Source organism: Adiantum capillus-veneris, chromosome 12, assembly GCF_014529385.1.
Source record: "Adiantum capillus-veneris isolate H3 chromosome 12, ASM1452938v2, whole genome shotgun sequence".
In the NCBI taxonomy this organism is placed as follows: domain Eukaryota; kingdom Viridiplantae; phylum Streptophyta; class Polypodiopsida; order Polypodiales; family Pteridaceae; genus Adiantum; species Adiantum capillus-veneris.
Window position 1 is genome coordinate 23,735,424 of NC_140942.1, and position 23,268 is coordinate 23,758,691.

At 44.0% G+C, this 23,268-nt stretch overlaps 1 pseudogene; it reads left to right on the forward strand.

Moving 5' to 3' along the window:
* The first annotated feature begins 6,893 nt into the window (after positions 1-6,893).
* LOC147445455 (uncharacterized) lies at positions 6,894-9,368 on the forward strand (annotated as a pseudogene).
* The last annotated feature ends 13,900 nt before the right edge of the window (positions 9,369-23,268 follow it).

Here is a 23,268-nt window from a genome sequence, read left to right on the forward strand (position 1 = left end):
ACCAAAGATGGTGGTGTCTTCTCTGGGAATGTTGGTATCCCATATGCCATGAGCATGGTCATATCTCGTGTAAACTCCTCTGATTAGTGCATAGGTGTGTCCAACCACAAGTCACCACCCCCTCTGGAGTGCGCAACCGCCGAATGATGGCTGGAATGAATGTATCTCCCAAGGATTGTACGCCCGTAGATGATCAAGCGGATGTAGAAGATACCGTGTACTGCAGCAGTCACTAAGAGACCGCATGGACCACCATCGGATGGTGTCCTGGCAGGAGGTAACTTCATCCTCTGTGAAAAACAAAAGCCAAGAGGGTGCTGTTTCACCAAAAAAAAAACTCAACTGCGAGGTGATGAAAACTCTGCTGTCCAGCGAATTTCAGTGTGCTCGTACGCTCCCGGCATGGTCCGGAGCGGTGCAGAGGGTGTATGGAGGGCGGGGAATCAATGTAGCACTTTGTAGCAACCCAAAGTGGGCTGAAAACAGAGAAAACAGCAAGGGTTAATGGTTGAAATCCGAAGGATTGAAGAGGATTGTCGCCGGCAAGGCACCGGATGCCAAGCCGGGTAGGAGGCAAGATCCAGATGCTCCCGCTCCCCCTCTCTTGCAGAAAACGCTGCCCTATTGTCCAAAACGAAGGCATTTCAGCCCAAAATGCAGATTTGCCAAAAACGCAGATCTGGCTGAAAACGCAGGTAGAAGGGGAGGGTTTTCCGGCGACGAAAATGCATGAAAAGGCTGGCGCTGGCTGCCAGAGGTTGATCGCCATGTGGAAGAGCAAAAACGCAGGTTAAGAATGGTTTCTCCGTGATGAAAAAACAGCATATCCCATCGCTTGCCTCGTTGATGCAAAACGCTGGCTGATCTTCTTCTTGGGAGGGAGAGCGTGATGCAAAAGGCCATACCATGGAAAGCTGAGCTGCTGATACCATGTGTACGCGTGTGCGGAAGCGTGAGAGAGGTGATAGAGAGAGACAGATTACACAAACCCTAGAGATGGTGAAGAGGGGGTGATCACCCCCCCATGACTACCATGAGCAGAAGACCCTAATGGCTCGTTGGATTCCTCTATCCTAGAACTACATGATGTCATGCCATATGCCCAGAGTAGTGTAATAACATCTGTCAAAACACGTATACAAACCATTTATGCAAGAGGGTTTCAAAACTAATTTAATGGACTCGTTTGGACATGCAAGTCCTGTGAACAGGCTCACAAAATTGCCAATACTAATCCTCCTAGGATTCTAGAAATTCCTATCTAGGAAGAAGGGGAACACTGGCTCTGGAAGTGGATGAAGTATGTCCACATGGCACACAGATCCATGTGCACGTGACAAGTATTAGCTGCCCACACAAATTTCAGCACTCTAAGGAATTCCGTGTGTAGCCATAAGAGCTTGTATGCGTCCCTATGGGGAATATCGGCACTCAGACAAGCATAGTATCAGGTTCCCATGCAAATTTCAGCACTCTGATGAATTCCCGAAGCAATTTTCAGCCAAGGAGTACTCGTTTGGACATCCCGTACGCGAGCGGATAACAGAAGGGAGATTTTCCGCCAAGAAGATTCTATAACAAAGCAGGTATAGCCGTTCTTGGATACATGTATGATAAATTTCAGCCAATAGGCTCATAAACATATGTTTTTAATGCATCAGAATAGCCTCCGGGACAGAGAATATTCTGAGCTTTTCCAGTGTATGTGCTTGTAACAACTTGAGATTAATAGAAATCTCCTCAAGGGGAGGGGACCAACCCATCTTCTGGTCCTAGTGTTGTATTCTTTTTCTGCATTGTTTTCTTAGTTTAATTCTATGTGGAATCCTACGTGGAATAATTAAATTAACTCTTAAGTATTTAAGTGCACGCTTTCGCATCTATGACAAAAACCGTCCCAAACATGGAACGAATACTGGAGAGCAAGGGGAGGTACTTCCGCCTCAAACCTGGCAAGCAAGCTGAAATAGGAAGATCTGCCTCCTCCTTCAACACATCTGAAGTCGGGTCGAAGCCGTGGTCCCACCGTCTGAAGTAAGCTCAAGCTATCGGAATGCTGAGCGGGCTTATCAAAATAACGTTGGCTGCCATCTCTGGAGACTCGAACTTTATTTGATAATAACCTCTTCCGAGAATTTGCACATCAATGATCTTGCCTACTTTGATGAGGAGTCGGGCGTAAAACGGGTCCTGAACCTCGTCTTTGATGGGCTGCGTGTCAACGATCTTGCATATGACTGAGGTGGCTCGAAGCCTTTCCACCGCGGCCATCAAGCTCACTTGTTGTTTTGGCGAAAGAGCAAGTCGACGCATCAGCTCTGTGGTGTCAGATTCGGGGGCTTCAGTAGAGTACCTCTAAGGTGAAGCAGGAGCCGCCATTCTGTGTCTACTGTTGTAAGAAGAGAGCGGAGGCGTCAATGTAGGTCACTAGCAGGCTAAAAACAACCTACAAGGTCCAGACAGCTTGCAAGGACTAAGAGGGAATGGGGCTAATGGATAAGGAGGCGGCGGGTCGGGGGTGGGGGCAACGTGAACACCGAGATGGCCGTGAAATGGAAGGGGACAAGGGGGGTGAAAGAGGGGGGGGGGGGGGGGGGGGGGGGACAACGGTGGGGGCTACAGGCTTCAACACGAGGTAAGAGGGACAACGCGCGAGAGGGATGGGGCGTCAGTGCGCGTAGGCTTTGTATAATTTGTTGGAACTTTCGAGATTTATTCTATAAATATCAGGAACAAGTGCAACTGCAGTTCTACCTCGATTAGCCGGATTTCGGTTGTTTGAGCAGGAGTAGGCTCTGCGGGTCTATGTGTTCTTTGGGGACAATTATAAAATTATGTCCTAATTAAAAACATCTAAAACATCAGCCTTCTTGTAATAGAGTTTCTTGTTGTTGTAGCGTCAAATGACTCCTTTGTGGTGGACTTTCACGAGAATCCCGGGAATTTGTTCGTTGTGACTGAGGATTCTGATTGTTTTCCGGGGAGTCTCCTCTAACTTCCCTTTCATAAGCTTGCATCCGATTGTAGCATGGTCCATAAGTTCTTGCATTCTTGATACTTGTTAAGAGAGACATTGCAATCTAATTGTATAGTGCTCGCATTGATCCTCCAAGGGAATTTGTAACAAGATTGGACACTCCAAGCAAGAAATCAATAGCAACACACGAACAGAAACTTCAATATCACTGAACTTTAATAGAGGAGGAGAGAGTTGACACGGCCCGGCGTAGTTCCATGCCGAGAGTTATTGGCCCCAAAGTCCCTTTCGGTATTTCTGTATCATTAATCATTGCCAAGTACAACTCCTGAAGGACCTCTGCTCTCAAATTCTACGTCCAGATGCTCTGGAGAGTGAGGCCCCAAGGGCTGTTTTAAATAGTACAAGGGATGCCAAAAGCAGAGCCCCAAAAGGCAATCAGTTAAAAAGCTTCAAGTTTTATAAGCATCTGGTCCAAAAATTGGCAGCTCAAATCGCGGAATTTCGTACAACTGTCATGTCATCCGTCAGCGTGAAACGCGGAGCGTCCGTACAGCTGCCACATCCGCGTGCTCTCTCTCTCTCTCTCTCTCTCTCTCTCTCTCTCTCTCTCTCTCTCTGTGGCTCTAGTGTTCCTAGGGCCCCATCGAATGGGTATAACTTCTTCTCAGATTCCGGGCGGACATGCCACGTCACAATTTTTTGACATACCCCCCTCTTGAAAGAATTGTAATCGCCCTCAATTACGCTTGCAAAAACAGACATAAGCCATAAACCAATTCAGTAGATACCGACTTTAAGTACCGACGCACTAGACGACACAAATCGAGCGCTTGAACAAAGATGACGGTCACTGAACATCAGATCACATAAAAATCCATCAAGACCAAGGACCATGATTCCTGGCAACGTGTTTAGCAATCGCATCTAGATCCGCACCGGACCTCACTGATGTCGAATTAACTAATTCTTATTGCAACCATGTCCATAGAATCTCAAGACCAAAATGTTGTAGTCATTTCGTTTTTCAAATCTACACTCAAACACAATCACATGAGTAGGCACACAACAATCAGATTCATTTTCGCGAATTTCGGTGTCGAAGTACTTCTTTCATGAAGTCATCCAACAGAATACTTGCAACTGATCAGTATCCCTCAAATCCAAAGGAAAATCAGTGACTTTATTCCATACGGGTAACCTATGACAAAGGAGCGGAGTGACTCCCCTCTTGTGAAGTCTCGTCTGCACCAGATTCAATCCATGGGATCTCTCTGAATAGTTGAAGCTAGACCGAAAACCTCAAGGTAAAGTTCCAATATCTGAGGAGTATCTGCTAGGTCCTCCTCCTCCATCCACTTCGCATCCAGTGCTAGAAAGTTCTTGAATTTCACTAAGAACCACTGTATCACTTACCTTTCACTTTACTTTCATTGTGAGCCAGTATCTGTTCGGGAACAAGCATCTCCTCGCGCTCATCTACTCCTCAGGCTCCCGTCAACTGGAACTTTACCCTTGAAAGGTTTTAATAGACTCGCATGAAAAGTATTGTGAATCTTCTTGTCACGGATGCTTGAGAGTTAGTCGCTTATGACATCACCTCCATCATTGCTTATGTCATCGCCCGCATCGTCACTAGAAGACTCTTGAAGAATCTAGAAGGATCTAGAAGATTCTAGAAGTATCAAGGAGATTCTAGAAGCTTGGAGAAGATTCGGAAGAATCTAGAAGTTTTTGGAAAGCTCTAGAAAGCTGAAGAAGGATCTAGAAGGTTTTAGAAGAACTAGAAGGAACAAGAAGGTTCTAACCTCCTCAAGAAGAACCTAGAAAGTTCTAGCCTCCTCAAGAACCTCCTCAAGCACTAGTATAAATAGGGGGTCTTGGGCCACAAGACCCTCTGTCTTGCCAACACCAGTTGTGAGGCTCCTATGAGGAAAACCCTCTGCTAGTTCTTGTCTTATGTTCAAGTCTTGTCCTTGCAATCAAGCCTTGTCTTGTACTCGAGTCATGTAATCCAAGTCTTGTATCTAGCTCTCTTAATAAAGTATTAAGTCTTGTAATCAAGATTAAGATTATTATCAAGTCCAAAGTTCTTTTACATTGTGAGCGCTTCCTCTCGCTCTCTTCTAGCTCTATACGCGCTCATAACAATTTGGCAAGACTACCATCTCTTAATCTTCTCAAGCCACCATGGAGCCGACAATGGAAGGTGTCATCAACCCATTGCAAAGCATCCAAGCTCAGTTACAAGAAATTCGCGAGAGTCACGCTCAACTTCGAGCAGGGCAACCCCTAATCTTGGGACCGGCGTTGCAAGATCTTCAACATCAAATTCAAGAGCTTCAAGAGACAAGCACACATCAAGCACAAGCTACAAGATCGAACTATTCTCAACAACATAAGGAGCCGAAGGTCACCATGCCTGAAAAAATTGATGGGACTAGATCAAAGTTTAGATGTTTTCGCCAACAAGTGCGTCTCTTCATTCGAATGCAACGAGAGCGTTATCCAAATGATGCCTCTCAAGTAGGCCTTATTGTGACCCTCCTCTCGGGTACATCTCTCTCTTGGTTTGCTCCCTTACTTGAAAAAGAATCTCCTTTCCTTCATGACTTTGAAGCTTTTGTGCGGGAGTTCTCTGCAACCTTTGGGGATACTGATAGACCAAGGGTTGCTGAAACCAAACTTAGAAATCTCCGCCAAGGATCGAGACCTGCATCCATCTATGCATCCGAATGTCGACAGCTCACTTGTGATTTAACTTGGCATGAGGAATGTTTCATTAGCCAATTTCAATGGGGATTAAAGGATGACGTAAAAGATCTTTTATTGACTATGCCAAAGGTTCATACACTAAGCGAGTTCATCTCTAAAGCAATAGAATGTGATAATCGACTATTTGAGAGACGACAGAAGAGGCGTCTTGGGGCACTATTGTGATCCCAAATAGAAGAATGTGATAATCGACTATTTGAGAGACGATAGGAGAGGCATCTTGGGGCACTATTGTAATCCCAAACAGAAGTGACACATGATGGATACACACCTCAACAGCACCAAAACAAACAAACAAACATCATTGTAATCTTGATATTGATGTGGCAATGCCTCCATGATTTTTGTTGTTGACGTCGGTCAGTGTTGCAGATATTAGGAAAGTTGATACTTTTTGGTTGCATGCATGAAGACCTTGGCTCCAAGATATATAGGCCTATTATGCCTTCCTTTCTTCTTTTGGACTTTTCGTGGTTCAATTCTCCGAGCCCTCCAATCGATGTTAGGATTATGTAATTCAAGCCACGGTAGCCAATAACAATTGGATTGCTTGGGCTTTGTATGATATTAAACACTATTCTTGAAACATGCTCCTTTAATTTTACTTCTATCGAGCGAGTTTCATACCTGACATCCCCTGAAGCGAGGGAACGACCATCAATGACTTCTACAGTTGTTGGATTAGACTTCTCCACAATTGATATGCCTTGTTCTTTTGCAAATTCTTTGTCCATGAAGCATGCCGTTGCACCTAAATCTAGTAATGCTTCACAATCCATGTGCCTACCCGGCATATGGATCTTGGTAGCATTAAACTTGAAGTGGAATCAGCGGGAAGAAAGAGACCTTCTTTTGTTTGTCCTTTGTCCAACCGGTCGGTCTCTATTAAGGTTGGACGTCCATGTTTTCCAAACACGTTGAGGCCATTGCACCATGAACCTTTATCCTTCTCTTCCTTGGACACTGTTGAACAATGTGCCCCTGCTCTCCACAATACATACATAAGCCATTAATGCGTCGCCTTTGCTTCTCCTGGGATGGGGGGGTTGAACAGAGCTTCTTGAGCGCCTTGGCAAGGGAAGAATATTTACAAAACTAGACCTTCGTGGTGCTTAGAACCTCGAAGCAAAGAAGGTGATGAATGGAAGACATCCTTTCGTACAAGGTATTGTCACTTTGAATATACCGTCATGCCATTTGGTCTCACAAATGCCCCAGCAGTTTTTCAACATTTAATGAACGACATCTTTCGGGAGTATTTGGATTATTTTGTGGTAATATACTTGGATGATATCTTGATACTTTCCAAGGATAAAGAAAAGCATGAGTACCATGTACGGTTAGTGCTTGAAAAGCTTCATGCATCAGGGTTATGTGCAAAGTTGGAGAAGTGCTCTTTTCATCAACCTAAGGTGGAATTTCTTGGTTATGTTATCTCTAAAAAGAGAATCTCCATGGATCCAAAGAAGGTTCAAACCATCCTTGATTGGAAGACACCCACCTCGGTAAGAGATCTCCAATGTTTTCTCGGATTTGCAAATTTCTATCGTATCTTTATCCAGGGATACTCCAAGGTGGTTACAACACTCACAACGTTGACAGACCATAATAAGTTTGTTTGGGACTTAGAGGCCGCAAAAGCTTTTCAGACTCTCAAGCAAGCTTTCACGACAGCACCCATTCTAATTCACGCAGATCCTACAAATCCTTTCATCCTAGAAACAAACGCTTCAAATTTTGCCCTTGACGCTATTCTATCCCAAGTAGATGAGGACTGGATTGTCATTAAGTTCTCAGCTGCAGAAATCAATTATGAAATCCATGACAAAGAGCTCTTAGCAATCATCGACTCCTTCGACACTTGGTGTCACCTACTTGAAGGAGCTCCTCATAAGATCACTGTCTATACAGATCACAAGAATTTGGAATACTTCATGGCATCCCGTGTCTTGAATCGTCGCCAAGCCAGGTGGAGTGGTATCCTATCAAGGTTTGATTTTCTTATCTCTTATAGGCCTGGTCGTCAACAAGGTAAGCCAGATGCCCTATCAAGAAGATCCTACCTTGCACCTAGAGAAGCTGACGCAGCATTTGATCAACAGGAGTCAGTGATTTTGAAACCTGAGCAGCTTAAGTTAAACACCACTATAAGCCAACCATCTGAAGAGTCTACTTTTCTTTCTAAAGTGAAGATGTAAATTGCCAAGGACCCACTTGCTCAGAATATTAGACAACAACTACAAGAACAAGGGGTTAATGAGGACTTTCAAGAAATTGATGGACTAATTTACTATAAGGGTCTTCTCTATAATCCGCCAGGACCGACACGCTTGGAGGTACTTCAGCAGCAGCATGATCTTCCATCAGCAGGGTATTTTGGGGTTAATAAGAGAATTGAGCTTCTCTCCTGTGACTTTTGGTGGCCTCAAATGTGAAAGCTTATCAAGGATTATGTAGGTACTTGTGACACTTGCAATAAATCAAAGGTCCCTCGTCATCGTCCTCATGGGTTACTCCATCCTTTGCCCATTCCAAGCAAACCATGGTCATCCATCTCCGCTACCTTTGTCACAAGGATTTGACTCCATTTTAGTAGTCGTGGATCGGTTTACAAAAATGGCCCACTTTATTCCAACCACTAAAACCATCACCAGTGAAGGCCAAACTCTTTCTACAGCATATCTATCGTTATCATGGATTACCGGACGACATAGTTTCTGATCGAGGCCCACAATTCATCTCTAGCTTCTGGAAAAGCTTAATCAAGAAACTCGGAGTGCAAATCAACCTCTCCCTAGCCAATCACCCACAAAGTGATGGACAAACAGAGAGTAAATCAAGTTTTGGAACAGTATCTCCGTTGAACTATCAATTATCACTAGGATAATTGGGTCGAGCTCCTACCGCTAGCAGAATTCTCCTACGATAACAGTTTTCATGTCTCCACCCGTCACACTCCATTCTTTGCTAATTATGATCAACATTTCAAACAGGATATCCACAGGCACCATCAAGTCAAGAATACAGTTGCTATTCATCTTGCACAATAGCTATCTGCAATTCACAAAGAACTTACAATTCATATCAAAGAAGCTTAATCCAAGTATAAGGAAAGTGAAGATCTACATCGCATGCAGCATCCAAAATGCTAAGAGGGGGATCCAGTGTGGCTCCTTCGGCATGATCTGCGTCCATCTCGTCCCTGTCAAAAGCTCTATTATCGAAGGCTTGGCCCGTTTAAGATTATCCATCAAGTCAACCAGTCACCTATCGACTCCAGTTGCCCTCATCCATGAAAATCCATCCGGTCTTTCATGTCTCAGTCCTAGAACCTTGTCACACATCTAACATCCCAGGAAGAGCCCTACAACCACCTCCTCCGGTTGAGATTCAAGGACATGACGAATATGAGGTCGAGAAAGTCCTAGATTCTCGAGTTTCTCATGGCAGGTTACAGTACTTGGTGCATTGGAAAGGTTATGATGTCAGTGAGCGAACCTGGGAACCAACACACAATCTTCAGCATGCACCTCTCAAAGTCCAAGAGTTCCATCAACAGCATCCATGGAAGCCCTAGTCAAGAAACACCACCGCTCCTCGTGGAACTCGTAGCTAGAGGAGGGGGTAATGTCACGGATGCTTGAGAGTCAGTCGCTTATGACATCACTCGCATCATCATTGATGTCATCGCCTGTGTCATCGCCTGCATCGTCGCTAATGTTTTGCCTCTATCATTGTCCGCATCGTCACTAGAAGACTCTAGAAGAATCTAGAAGGATCTAGAAGATTCTGGAAGTATTAAGGAGATTCTAGAAGTATCAAGGAGATTCTAGAAACTTGAAAATGTACTAGCCAACTCCCACTACTGTAGCTCTGTGTGCAACTAGTTACTGGAACAGAGTCACTTGTCACGACTACCTTGCGTCCCACAGCCTCGCCCAAAAGACTGACAAGAACTCAGTTGTGAGACCCTCGTCCTGCCAATGAGGTGTTGCAGCAAGACAAGCCTCTCTCCGTGTTGCCAGTATGTGACGTCCAAATCGAACTGTTTACTGAAAGAAAGGGACCCCTGGATGGTCGACTGAGGAGAAAGGGTTCCTCCAAAACCAAATTTTGAGAAGGCCTACGACAGAGTTTAGTGGGACTTCTTGGAGGGTACTCTACGTAGGATGGGTTTCTCAGATGCTTGGATCAGAGGCGTGTCGACTGTCTATAGACGTGCACACAGCCGGGTGCTTTTGGCAGGAGGCAGAGGAGACCGTTTCATGCTCGCACGCTCGGTCAGACAGGGCTATCCGCTAGGCCCCTTCCTCTTTCTGTTCTATGTTGAGGCGATGAACAGATTCTTGGTTCACAACATGTTGGTCTGCGTGGCTTAGCGCTCTCTATTGGGGGCGATGAGCTACTAGATGTTGAGTTTGCAGACGACTCAGCTTTTTACTTGGAGGGCCAGGAGGCCAATCTACACAGATGTGAGAGGCTCTAGCGACGTTTTGTTGTGCATCAGCCGTACTGATCAATTGGAGGAAGACAGTGGCTTTCTAGGTTGGCAATGCTCCTACGCTTGATTGGTTGCCAGGTGAGGGTTTTAGATGGATTCCCCCAGGGAATGCAGTTCGCTACTTGGGCTGTCAGGTTGGCCTGGACTTGTCTTCTGAGCAACAGATTGCTCCTCTCCTCCTGTCCATAAGGAGAAAGTTGTTACATTGGAGCTCGGCACGACTCTCTTTGGCAGGCAGAGTTGTAGTGGCCAACCGGGTGGTGTTGGCTACTATGTGGTACATTACATCTTGCTGGATCTTTTCGAGCTCCTGCATCAGCTAGAGAGGCTGATCAGGAACTTTCTTGGTCAGGGCGTGACACTCACATAGCCCGAGCCAAAGTAGCCTGGTAGTTCATCACTCTACCTTGTTCTCATGGGGGGTTAGGGATCATAGACCCAACAGAGCAGAGTAGAGCCCTTCTTGGGAAGTTTGTTGTCAGAGGACTGCTTCCAGGAGAGGAGCCCTGGAAGGAGGCTTAGAGCTTGAGTGCCTAAGGCAAGAGGCCCCTTGAGGCCTTCTATCAGATGGATCTTCACAGAGATGCGCAGAGTCTGTCTGAGCAAGAGACTGGAGGATCGTTTTGCTCTGAGTCTGCTTCGCTCTTGGGAGCAGCTGTGGAGAGGCCTGGAGCAGCACCAGCCCACTTGCACGGAGGAGAGCTTGAGAGAGCCCCTTGTATCGAACCCCATGGTCAACACTCAGAGAGGCCACTTGGTTGGTAGTAGGGCTCATGTTTCTTGGGTCCCATGGCAAAGGGGCCAGCACACACTCTAGGTGATTGGTTGTAGTTCTCAGGTTTGTCAGAGGAGCTACAGAGCATCCAACTGTAGGGCATGAGAGGGGTGCAGAGCATGTGCCAGGACATCAGAGAGGCAGTACCAGCTGAGTGGCTCACGCCTTTAGAGCCACCAGCTCCCAGATGGATGGGAGCCTTCACGTGACTGGAGGTCCTCATCACAGTTCGAGCTTGCTCAGAGACTATACCCTCCATGTTCGTCGAGATTCAGGGCGCGGGTCGGTTACACAGAGTCACAATAGAGGCTCCACAGGTTGCAGAGTGTTGTTTCCAGAGGATCCACGTAGTGGGCATCTGCGAGAGGACTTGTGTCATTGATCCTGACCGAGCAACTCTTGAGACAGGCCATTGGAGGCTTTGGGCTTGGGAGAGCTGTCCACTGACACAAATGCAGTGGAATCGTGGAGAGTGATTTTGGAGGGACCCTTTCTCTTCACTCGACCATCGGGGGGTCCCTTTCTTTCATTACACTGCGTCACATACTGATAGCACGGAGAGACTCGTCTTGCTGCAGCACCTGATTGGCAGTAGAAGGGTCTCACAATAGAGTTCTTGTCAACCTTCTGGGCGAGGTTGTGGGATGCGAGATAGCCGCGGCGAGTCACTTTGTTCCAGTGGCTAGTTGCACATAGAGCTACAACAGTGGGGAGTTGGCTAGTACATAGTGGCCTTTCGGCAGCATGCGCAGCTTGTGACCACCCTTTGGAGAGTCAGCATCACTGTCTGTGGTATGTCACAACAGGTTTGGCTTCGGGTCCTTTGGCTGATACCAACGCTTTCCACTGCACGACAATATACTTGGGGGGCAGCTGCTTGGTCCACTCTCACGGGCCCTGCACTACAGTTTGAGCTATCCTCCACTAGCAGGATGATACTGATATAGGGGGTTCGACCTACACTCCATTGTCAAAAGAGGACGAACTCTCATCCTCTGAACTGCTAGATGGCCTTCCATGCCTTCTAGACTTCTTAATTACTTCGATTACTTCAAATGACGCCTTCCTTGTGTGTTGTTTTCTCATTAAGTCTTCTGATCCGAAATATAAGACTTCAACAAATCCAAACCACCGAATTGGCTATCTCAGATTGTCCATCTGTCTACGGGTGGAACGAGGACGAGAACTGCAACTGCATGCCAATGTTCTCCTAGATTGCTCTCCAAAACAAACTAGGAAACCGGGGATCTCTGTCTGAAAGAATGGACTCAAGCATGCCATGTAATCAAAAAATCTGTGAGATAAACAATTTCGCCAAATGATCGGGCCTAACTGTCTTCTTTATCGGAATTAAGTGGGCCTGTTTACTGAATCTATCAATGACTGCCCAAATGCCATCATTCCCACTTTGAGTCTTGGGAAGATCAAAAAAATAAAATCCATGGTAATGCTTTCCAAGGACTGGAGGGTATGGATAAAGGCTGTAGAAGTCCTGGTGTCTTATGTCTGTCAAACTTGACCATTTGGTATACTAACAACTGCGAACAAAGTCGTCCACATCCTTTTTGAGCCTTGGCCAGCAAAAGTAACGCTCAACACCCTTCAAGGTGGCATCTATGTCGCGGTGGCTAGAAAAAAAAAGTAGACAATGGCACTCGGTCAAAACTTTTCCCCCCAAAGGCTGTGTAATACACTACATCGTTTTCCACATCAAATAGCCGTCCGTATGGAATAGCCGGCAATTGTCTCTCTACTCTGTATCCGGTGAAAGATATCTACAAAATCAAGATCTGTGACATACTAATCTACCATATCCTCGAAGCTTCGATGATGTATTGCATAAATAGCGAGAATCAAGGGCTTTCTAGACGACGCATCTGTCACTAAATTCTTCTATCCCTGAACATGGGCTATCTGGAAATGAAACTGTGACAAGATGTTAGCCCACCGCATCTGGTTTTTTGAAAGCTGCTTCTACGACAAGAAGTAGCGTAAACTCTGGTGATCTGTAAAGATTGTAAATTCGGCTCTGAGAAGATAGTGTCGCCATTGTATAAGAGCATGGATAATGCCAAAAGGTCTTTCTCATAAATCTGTGCAACCATTTCAGGACATAAAAAGGTAGTGCTCTCATAAGAAATTACATGGCCTTCTTGCATTAAGACTACTCCCAAACTGCGACCAAGGCCAACACGGTCCAGTAGTCAACTTTTCTTTGAGTCTCAAAGGCTGCAATCTTTGTCAGTCCCCAAGAAAAAGGAACTCCTTTCTGAGTGAGCATATGCAAAGGAGAAGCTATTTTTGCAAATTCCCGAATGAACCGCCAATAATAAGAGCACAAGCCCAAAAACTTCGAACTTCATGAATATTTTTCAAATTAGGCCAATCAGGAATGGCCTCTATTTTGGCGGGACTTATTTTTACCCCTTCTGCTGAGACAATGTGTCCCAAGAAATGTATCTCAGGCAAGAAAAACTCGCTCTTTTTTGCATTTAGAACTAGTTTATGTTGCCGTTGTGTGTGGAAAACTTGTAACAGATTGTGTCTGTGCTCTGCCTCACTCTTGGAGAAGACGATGATGTCATCAAAGAAAATTCCCACAAATGATCAGTTATCTCTAAAAATCCTCAAAGTCGTCCTGAAAGCTGTCTTGTAGACATCTCTAAGAGCAAATTCGGATCTGATGATTTCCACTCTTCATATTAATTTTGCTAAAACAAGAGGACCCTTGAAATTTGTCGAGAATATCATCGATCCTTGGGATAGGGAATCTATTCTTGATGGTGATTTTGTTGAGAGCTCTATAGTCAATGCACATTCTTCAAGATCCATCTTTCTTTAATACTAGGAGCACTGGTGAACAGAAAGGTGAAATGCTAGGCTGGATGAGACCCTTTTCTAGAAGTTCTTTTACTTGATTTGTTATCTCTTCATTTTGGGCTCGGCTAACTCGATAAGGGGAGTCTGTTCGGTGGTGTACAATTGGGAATCAAATCAATTGTGTGATCTTCAGGACGTGAAGCAGACAACTCGCCTGGTAAGCCCTCAGAATAACACTCGGCCTGAGCTTGCAAAAAATCTTGTCGTTCTTTCTTGAGGTCTGACATATTCGACCTTCAATCATCGTTCAGTTCTTTCAAGAAGATCGGGTAAACAAAAAAAAAATGGATTTCATCAAGTGGGACGGACTTGCCTTTCAGTTTTCCATCAAGAGTCTCTTTGCCTTTCTCATTCTTCGAGATGGCTTTCCCTGCCCTGCAATCGACCATGATACTGTTCTTGAGGAACCAAGGGATTCCTTGGAGGACGTCACACCCTTCCACAAAGGCATGATGAAAAAGTCCTCGTGGTATAATACCCCTGACAATGCAAACGTAGTTTGCCAATGACAGGTGTAATGGCAACATCCCGTCCGGGTGCCTCTAGAACAGCCTCGGCTTGTGGCCCCATTTCCTTGGGCGTAATTTTAAATCGAGCCACCAATTCGGTTGAAGTTGGCCTTGGCTTTTCCTTGGCATACATGAGGATTTTCCTATTGAGGCTACAACCATGGAGACAACCGGGTGGCATTAGAATTTGATTTGAGGATCTCTCTCTATGAGCCCATCTTAGACTTGTAGTCGCTCGGATACAGATTACTTCCCGTCCAAGCCTCTAGAGAAGGTGCACTGCTTAGTGGTTGCGGTAGCATTGGCTATGTTATGTGTCTCACTTAGAGTTGTCTCTTGGAACGTTCAAGGACTAGAAGGCCCACAATTTCTGTGATATAGGGGCCGTCTCCAATTGAAGTTGCACAGGTGTTTGGTGGGGGTACCATTGACATTCTTATGCTACAAGAGCACGGATTTATGTGAGCTGCATTCAGCGTTGTGGTTGGTTATTGGGCATCAAATATAATACTTTTTGGTCAGCTGGTTTTGACCCCATGGGAGGGCAGGCGGTGTATGTATGACTATTGTGGAGTCTTGGCAGCTTGCCAAGCATCGCTCAGTGGTTGACTTTGCGGTTTCAGCGTGAGCTCATTGGGATGCTTCAGTGTGTATGCTTCGAACCAGGCCAGTGCATGGGCAGAGTTTTGGATGCAAGTTTGTGATGTGATGCCAAAGGTTGATCATTGGTGTGTTGCTGGGGACTTCAATATGATTGAATACCGACAGGATTGGAGGTAGCCAGACTATTTTGCATGACAGCGAGCTGGCAGCTTTCGAGAGATTATGCATGGGATTAAGGACATAAAGATACCTCCAAGTGTGTGTTGGATCTCTAAGTCCAAGAAGAAGTCTAAGCCTAGATGGTCATCTTGAATCCCTGGCACCGAGCAGACTTAATCCACTCAATAAAATGGAGATCATGGCCTATAAGGATCAGATCATCAACATAGATTATCAGGATCTATGTAAAATTATTATCACCCATGATGGGGTAATAATGTTATATATTATTAGTATCCGGACCGACATGACTGGTGGGTGCCCTCTTGAGAAAGACCTAGTCTCGTCTTTGGCCCTCATAGGATGGCCATAACCACAACAAAATGCTCACTCACTCCTTAAGCTCTTGGGAGAAACTAGAGATGAACACCATGGCGGTTGCCACAAGGGGGCATGGCGGTGTGCCATGTCACATGTCTGGGATATCATATATGTGCCAACAACTGATATTTCTGCACTCAAATAATGTGAAAGGGTCTTCCCCAACACTCACCACACTGATAGGATGGATCAAGCAGCACACATGTAAAACAAGAGAGAGAGAGAGAGAGAGAGAGAGAGAGAGAGAGAGAGAGAGGTTGATGTGTGAGAAGAGTTGTGCAACTGGCATAGCTTATAAATCGTGCAAGCCTAGGCCAGCTCTAGATTTTCCTTGTTTGGCTTCAACCTTGCCATCACTATGTCTTCCCTTCACTTGTTGCAATGAGCCAAGATGGAGATAAAGCGTTAGGTATGGAACAATGTGAAGTCTGAACCCAACAAAGATCGGAGAGGAGAAAAGCAGTAAAGGGTGTAGTACATTGTTCATGGATTGAGTAAGCATTGTAACGCGACATGTTATTAAGGGCATGGCTGTTTGAGTCATCTAGCCATTTTGAAACTAGAAATTTTGGATATGGAGTTGCAGTGTAAGGGTGATCTCTCTTATGTAATGGATTGAGAGGAAGCACTACAGAGTGTATTGCCTAAATTTTTTTCATAAGCACCTGGTTGGGTGCAGAGATGGTTCGAGTACATCTTGTTTCGGATATATCATGAGAATGCTAAGTCAAGCAAAATTGTCCCTTTCGTCTAGTGGCTAGGACATCATATTCTCAGGTCAAAGAAATGGTTTCAATCCTTATAAGGAATAACCTTCTCAAGGAGGCTCTTGAAGGGCCTGAGGGTTGGGCAAGAGATATACAGGCTGGCGGTCTCGTAGCCCCCTTGATAACTTAGTGTTGGTAATTTGTGGTTCAGGTTCTTTTTTTCTCTAGCCCTAGCCAGCCCCCATACCCCAGTAAATGGCAAGATAACCATTCATCATTGATTGAAGACTTGAGTGACTATTGGGCTTGACTGGCTGATTTTCTGGATTTACCGGCGTGATCATATGGACCATGGCATGTGCGAGCCTTTCAAGCCGTCCCTCAATGGTCAATTCGTCCAGATTAATGCAATCTTTTCTTAAGAGTGAGAGTATTCAAACTTTGACCGCCGTTGGCTTCTAAAGATGATATTTTTCAATCTATGAAAGAGATACAATCTTGCCTAAAAGTTGTTTCTTTTTGTATCATTCTTTATTTAATGACATTTGTTTATTTGTTTCATGTAAATCTATTGCACAAATTAAAGTTTGCAAATGTAGACTTTTGAACTCTTTGTTGCTCACTTTTCATTTTCACATGTAGGTTTGTTGTGGATTACCATATGGCCTCTCCACGACCGTGGAGTTTGGACATGTCGTCTCCGTTCTTGTGACAAGAGACAATCTTTCAATGGCGTGCAAGGATGCGGGGGTCATATTGAATGATACGATCCGCCGCATGCTTGTTGAGGAGGACACCCTCATCACCCTGCCAAACCAACAATGCCTTGTCTACGACCTTCCCGTGAAGGGCGTCGAGGACTTCTACGACGTATATTTAGTAGTGGTGGTTGTGGATTCGATCGTCCACACGAGGTGGATGTTGAGGAATTGGTGATGCTACATCAGGTGATTTCTAAAAATCTCTCAAATCTCATTTGTTGTTTTAATAGTTGGATTGTAATATGAGGTCTCATAGCTACACTAGTCTTGTGTTTGAGCCTGAAAGGATCTTGAGCCACATCCGTAGCTCAAAGGTAGTGTTTCAAGGGGGAAGGGGGGAAATCAACAATGTTCTCAAGTGAACTCTTATGATTCTTTTTTAGCTTTTTCATATGGAAGATGATGAGGGAAGGGAGAACCCTTTTAAGTGGCTCTGGCCAAAATACTTTTGCGTTGTGTTTCTTTTTCCCTAGGTTGAACTGTGAGAGAGAGAAGATTATGTCCAGTTCTAGAGAGAAAATTTGCATTGCAATGAGAGTCAGGAAATCAGGTTTAGAGAGAGAAAATCAGCGAGTATAACAAAGAGCCTGGGGGTCTCATTTTGTCGTGTCAGTACATACATGCACACCACAGGCATGCACAGTCCCTCCACTTCTCACTCACTCGCTGACACATAAGTATGTTCTTTGTTTCATACAACTGGAATGTAGATTTCTCAATCTGTCAAATTTTTTTTGAATTGCAGCATCGAGCATCTTGTGAAGGGCATACTGATTGTGCCCCACTACTTATAAACAAAGGTGTTGATGTCAACAGAAAAGGTATGTTGATTTGGCTCATGTGCATATGGCTGTAGGATGCTTATTTGTGAAAATTCTTGTGAACTTGAAATTTGCATAATAGTTGGACTGTTTCTGTTTGTGCGTGATAATTGTGGAGAAACTCTTTTATTTGAGGCACTGCATTGCATGCAGGACAGGATTCAACAGCAGTTAAAAGTGGGGCAAAACCTCATTCAGAGGAGTATTTACCAGTTGAGTAGCATGTTGACTTCTTGCATGTTGATTTAGAGAGTTTTCATGGAAAGTGGGAGGAAGTGATTGCATGTTGTCAAATTTCCTTTTGATTACTTTGCAAGATGTATGAATTGAATTTTGCAGAGCAGAAGCTACCAGGGATATTCCTTATGCATTCGACACAAAAGCACATTAAGATGTACCTAAATGTACATTATGATAAGATGACATTAAGGGAGTCATTCATCCCCTATTTCAGGATGTTCACTATGTATTTCTCTCATATATAACTTACATGATTGTGCAAGCTCTTCATACTTTGTGAGCGAATATGATTATACAAAGCCTTTGTCTACACACACATCAAGCAAAAAAGATGTTTCGAGAGTTGAAAGAGACGAATGGGAGATCAAAACCATGCATGCTACTTTGGTTTTTATGTCACCTTACTTTGGTTTTTATAGGGATTTCATGAATCTTAATTTTTGACTTGAAAGTTGTTTTGGCTATTATTGGCTTTGGTTAGAGGTCTTTCCAAAACATTTGATTCTTGCCCTAAAATTTTTCTCGAAGAATTTTTAAAATATGATTTACAAATAATTGGCTCTTAAGGTATATATCATGCAAACATGGAAAATTGGGTTCTTGAAATGCTAAACCACTATGACTATCAATGCTGGCCAAACACTCAAATCGACTGTAAAGCATTTGAGTCAAACATAATTAACCGTATATGTCAAAACTGCCTTGTTCTCAGCCTCACAACTATAAGTGGCCACACCGTAGATTGCTTCTTGCTAAACTAAGATATGCATCAGCTACCAAGGAAACCTTTGGAGGACACTCGTATGGCATAACATCCATCTTGATTTAAGTCTCAAAAAGGATTATTTGGGATAAAATAGCCCAAGATATATCTGACGACTCAAATCACAAATATCCTATTATTTTCTTTCTAATCTGTAGACCCTAGGCTATGCATAAATTTGTGTACCTATGACTGCATATTCAGACATATATTAGGCAACCAACATCTTGCTATAGAGGAGGGTGACATCAAAGTAATGTTGAGATTAAGGCAGTCTCAAACCTATCTCCATTTGAGTAACAATAGATTTGTTGTCCCCGAGGATGCATCAATGTCTTTATATACCTTGCTTGACACAAAGAAAATATCCATCACATTGCTTAAAATATACACCCAAATCTAATGCAAAAGCCCCAAATTTGACATTTCAAAGGAGGCATTTAAATCACCCTCAAAATCATTAGTACTTCCCTCAGAAAATGTGACGAGCACCATGTCACCAACATAAAGTACAATGACCACAAAAGTCTTATTATATGCATGCTTGACATACAAAGTGCTCTTAGTTGGACTATTTTCAAAACCATATATCTTTTCATACCAAGCACATGGAACTTACTTCAAATTATCCAAGGACCTTTTAAATCTACGCATGGAGCTTACTTCAAATCATCTAGAGCCTTTTTAAGACTACACATGTCGTTACCTTCTCATGGTTGAATAGAAATCATCCAAATCCTTTTTAAGACTACATATGTCGTTGCCTTGTCATGTTTGAATAGAACCACAAAGTTGCAATACATACACTGTCTCATGCACATCACTATTAAAAAGCACAGTGTTTATATCAAAGTGATGTGCATTTAAACATTATAATTTTCTCATAGAAAATTGTTTCAAATGGTTATCGTATAACAAGTGCGAGTTTAAAGTCTCATCAGTGCCAATGCCCTTCCTTGAGCATAATCTTTTGCACAAGTCTAGCCTTATAGTGATCAACACTACCATCAAGCTTATGTATCAATTTGAAAACTGACTTAATACTAATGGCTTCATTAGGAAAAAAATGGACTCTCCATGGGCCTTGTAAGAATCCCTAATTTAAAGGAAGCCTGCCAAGATTAAGGGGGACAAAGGCTTTGAATGGGGCTATTTTGGTAGGGTCTCCTCCACCTTTGACCCCTAAAAAGGTAGGGGGAAGGGGGGGGGGGTAACCATTTAAAAAGTAGGGAAGGGGGGGGTAAACCATTTGAAAAGTAGGGGGGTAGGGGGTCTTCTCTCTCTACCTTTTTGGCCAACTTGTAAGTGGCCTCTTAACTCTCCCTTGCCACCTAAGCAAATCCGTGGGTCAAAGAGGTCAAAAAAATGACTTTTTTCAAAAACTTTCAAAAAAACTCTATTCCCCCCTAAAAAGTACCCCCAACATATACACATAATAAAAAAAAGTTTTTGAAGTTAAATTACTCAAAATTCAACATTTTTTGACTCCCTCCAAACTTTTAGAAAATTCCCCCCAAAATTGAAAACTCTCTCTCCTAATCTAAGCTCCTCTCCTACACCCATCCCCCTTGCACCTGCACCTGTTGCTGCACCTACGCACCCATCTCTCCATCCTTCAAGCTCCATCTCTCCATCCTTCAAGCTCCATCTCTCCATCCTACAAGCTCTATCTCTCCATCCTTCAAGCTCCATCTCTCCATCCTACAATGCCTCTTGACGACGTGACCAATGTCCCAGCAAGCTCTTCACGCGATAGGTCTCCAAGGCTTTTCCTACGCCTACCTCAAGAGTATGTTCCGACAAAGAAAACATGCTAGGGTACATTACCTTCAGCCAACGAACGCCGCGCTCAAGGGGAGAAGAATGTGGATCTCTGGACAGACGGATGCTTGTATCCAAAGGATCCTTCTCTCAATGTTCATCCGTCTTTTACAAACATTCCATCACTGTTGCAATACGTTGGAAATGGAGAGCAAGGTTTGTTATGCTACTGCAAGAGACTCAACAAACACGAGATTGCGCGGTCCGAGATCTACTTGCGTCATTGGCAGTTGCTCAATGGGAGTTTCCACAATCTTCAAGCTCAGATGCAAACAGCTACTAGTGCGCTTGAGGAGGCAAAGAGCACCATCACAACCAAGGAAAATGTAATTAAAAAGCTTGAGGATACTCTTTCACACATAAAGAGTACTGCCATGGGAGTTAGGGTGAGGAAAAGAGAGTTGTCCGAAATTCAGACTCTTGCACCACGTGGAGGTGCAAGAAAACGAAGGGTGACAGCTATGAGGTAACATGTTCTATCCCTCATGTTGTTTAAGTTTAATACGGCTCATCATTGTTGTTTTGGGCAATAGGAACTTCGTCCAAGAAACGTGCGGCGACGAGAATGCGTCAGCTAGGGCTACTTTACTTCGTTCTTGTTTCAACAAAGAGGATTTTATTGGGATGCTTGATGCTCCAGAGGCAAAACACTTGAAAGACGCAATCACTAAGAGAGTTCTTAGAGATTTTTCTAATATTGTCACTAATCTAGATGTTCATGATATTTGTGATGCTGTTGGGATTAGTACCAAGGGCTATCAAGCAATACATCAAGTGTTAAAAGATGCATTAAGAAGTCGAGGAGTCACGGAAAACCTATTCCCACTTCCTCACAGAGTGCAGATTCCCAAGAAGGTGTCAAATGAAGATGTTGTTCTCCAATTAGGGGACTACTTGTATATTGAAGACACGATGCCTCTTCAGCCGCTCCGTAGCAAATCACAAGGAAGGAAGGGCCGCGGGAAGGGAAGCGGTGTTGTTTCTAACATTGTGTTGCGGACCGAAGGGTTTGTTTACACCAAATTCAACAATATCTTTGTGGACTTGATACGATTGCAGCAGTCCATGGGTGTTTTCTACAATTTGAGTGATGCAGGTTAGTTTAGAGTTTCCTACATGCTCTATGATGTTTCATAACATGCATTCTGAGGCTTTATGTTGTTGGCAGTTCTTGAAGGCAAGCTTGTGTTCATGCTGAAGTTGGATGAGTGTGTAATTGTTAAAGGGAGAAAGTTGGAGAGAATGAGCATCACGCTTATGAATGAAGCCCTAGCTTATGCCAAGCAATCTTGCAGTTCGAGTGAAGCGACAAAGCCCTCTTTTAGTGTGCAATCAGAGAAGGATATATGGTGGCTTGGTGCAATTGAAGTTCCGAAAGAGACACATGAAGTCCTTGCATGGATTTTCAGTAGAATCCCATGGGTCACAGAGGTCATTAAAGCTCAAATAAACGGTGAGAAGCTCATGGTTTTAGGACGTGGGGAGTTTGATGTTGAATGGAATTTAGGTGGTGATCTAAAGACCATAAAGTGCATGCTTGGATGCAAACAAGGTGCAAATTCTTTACTTCCCTGTCCATTCTGTACGAAAGGACACAAGACAAGTCGAGCAACTCAAGTGGAAGGTCAGGACGATGATAATGATGACCATATAAATAGGGAGTGGCAAAGTTCGGTTCTTTCATGTGATATGCTACAGGTGCCCAATAGGGATAGCAAAGATCCTGGGTGGAACCCCATAATTCCCTTCTCCCTCAACAATGTTCACTTTTGCACATTGCATGCGTTTATGTGAATATTTGATAGGATCTTAAAGCATCACATTGATTATGCTTTCACAATGAAGCCCCTTCAACGGTCAAAAGACTCCTTGCAGGGGGTGGAGACGCTCCTTAATGAGATTGGATGTCACCGATCAAGGGTGAACATTGTAGCAGAGACTTGTAGGGAGAAGACATATGAGGTGGCACAGAAGGTTTCCATGAATGGAGCCAAAGCACGTCGATTTTTCAAGAAGATGTCAAAGTCTCCAATGCAGGTATCCAAGGCAAGTGTCGATCTAGCAAGTGAGAAGCGGTGGGAGTTGTGGAAAGATTTGTGTTCATGCACGACGGACAAAGATCCCAATGTGGAGGTTGCTAACCAACACAAGCTAGTATGGTCATCCTTTCAAAAGGTTGTGCAATTGATGAATCTTTCAAGCACCACCGTTGAGCAGCGAGAGGAGTTCAAGAAGGTGCTTTATGAATTCACAAAGGCCGCTAAGGACGGATGGTCTGAAAGCAAGATTACACACTACATGGTTTGTTTTAACGGACTTAATACATATGCAATGTTTGAAAATGTAACTTTTCTATTCGCTTATCTCCTTTTTGGTTGTTTAAGCACATTCTCTATGCGCATGGTGCATACTTCATGGACCGCTATGGTTCGCTTGATATATGGAGTACACAAGGCATGGAGAAGTCCCACTATCGAGCAAAAGGAGTCTACTTCAAGAATACTCGGCATGGTGGTGGTAGTTCACACTCCAACTACCTCCAAGAGATGTTTAATTGGTTTTTTAGGAACACCTTTGGGAGAACTCGTACTATTG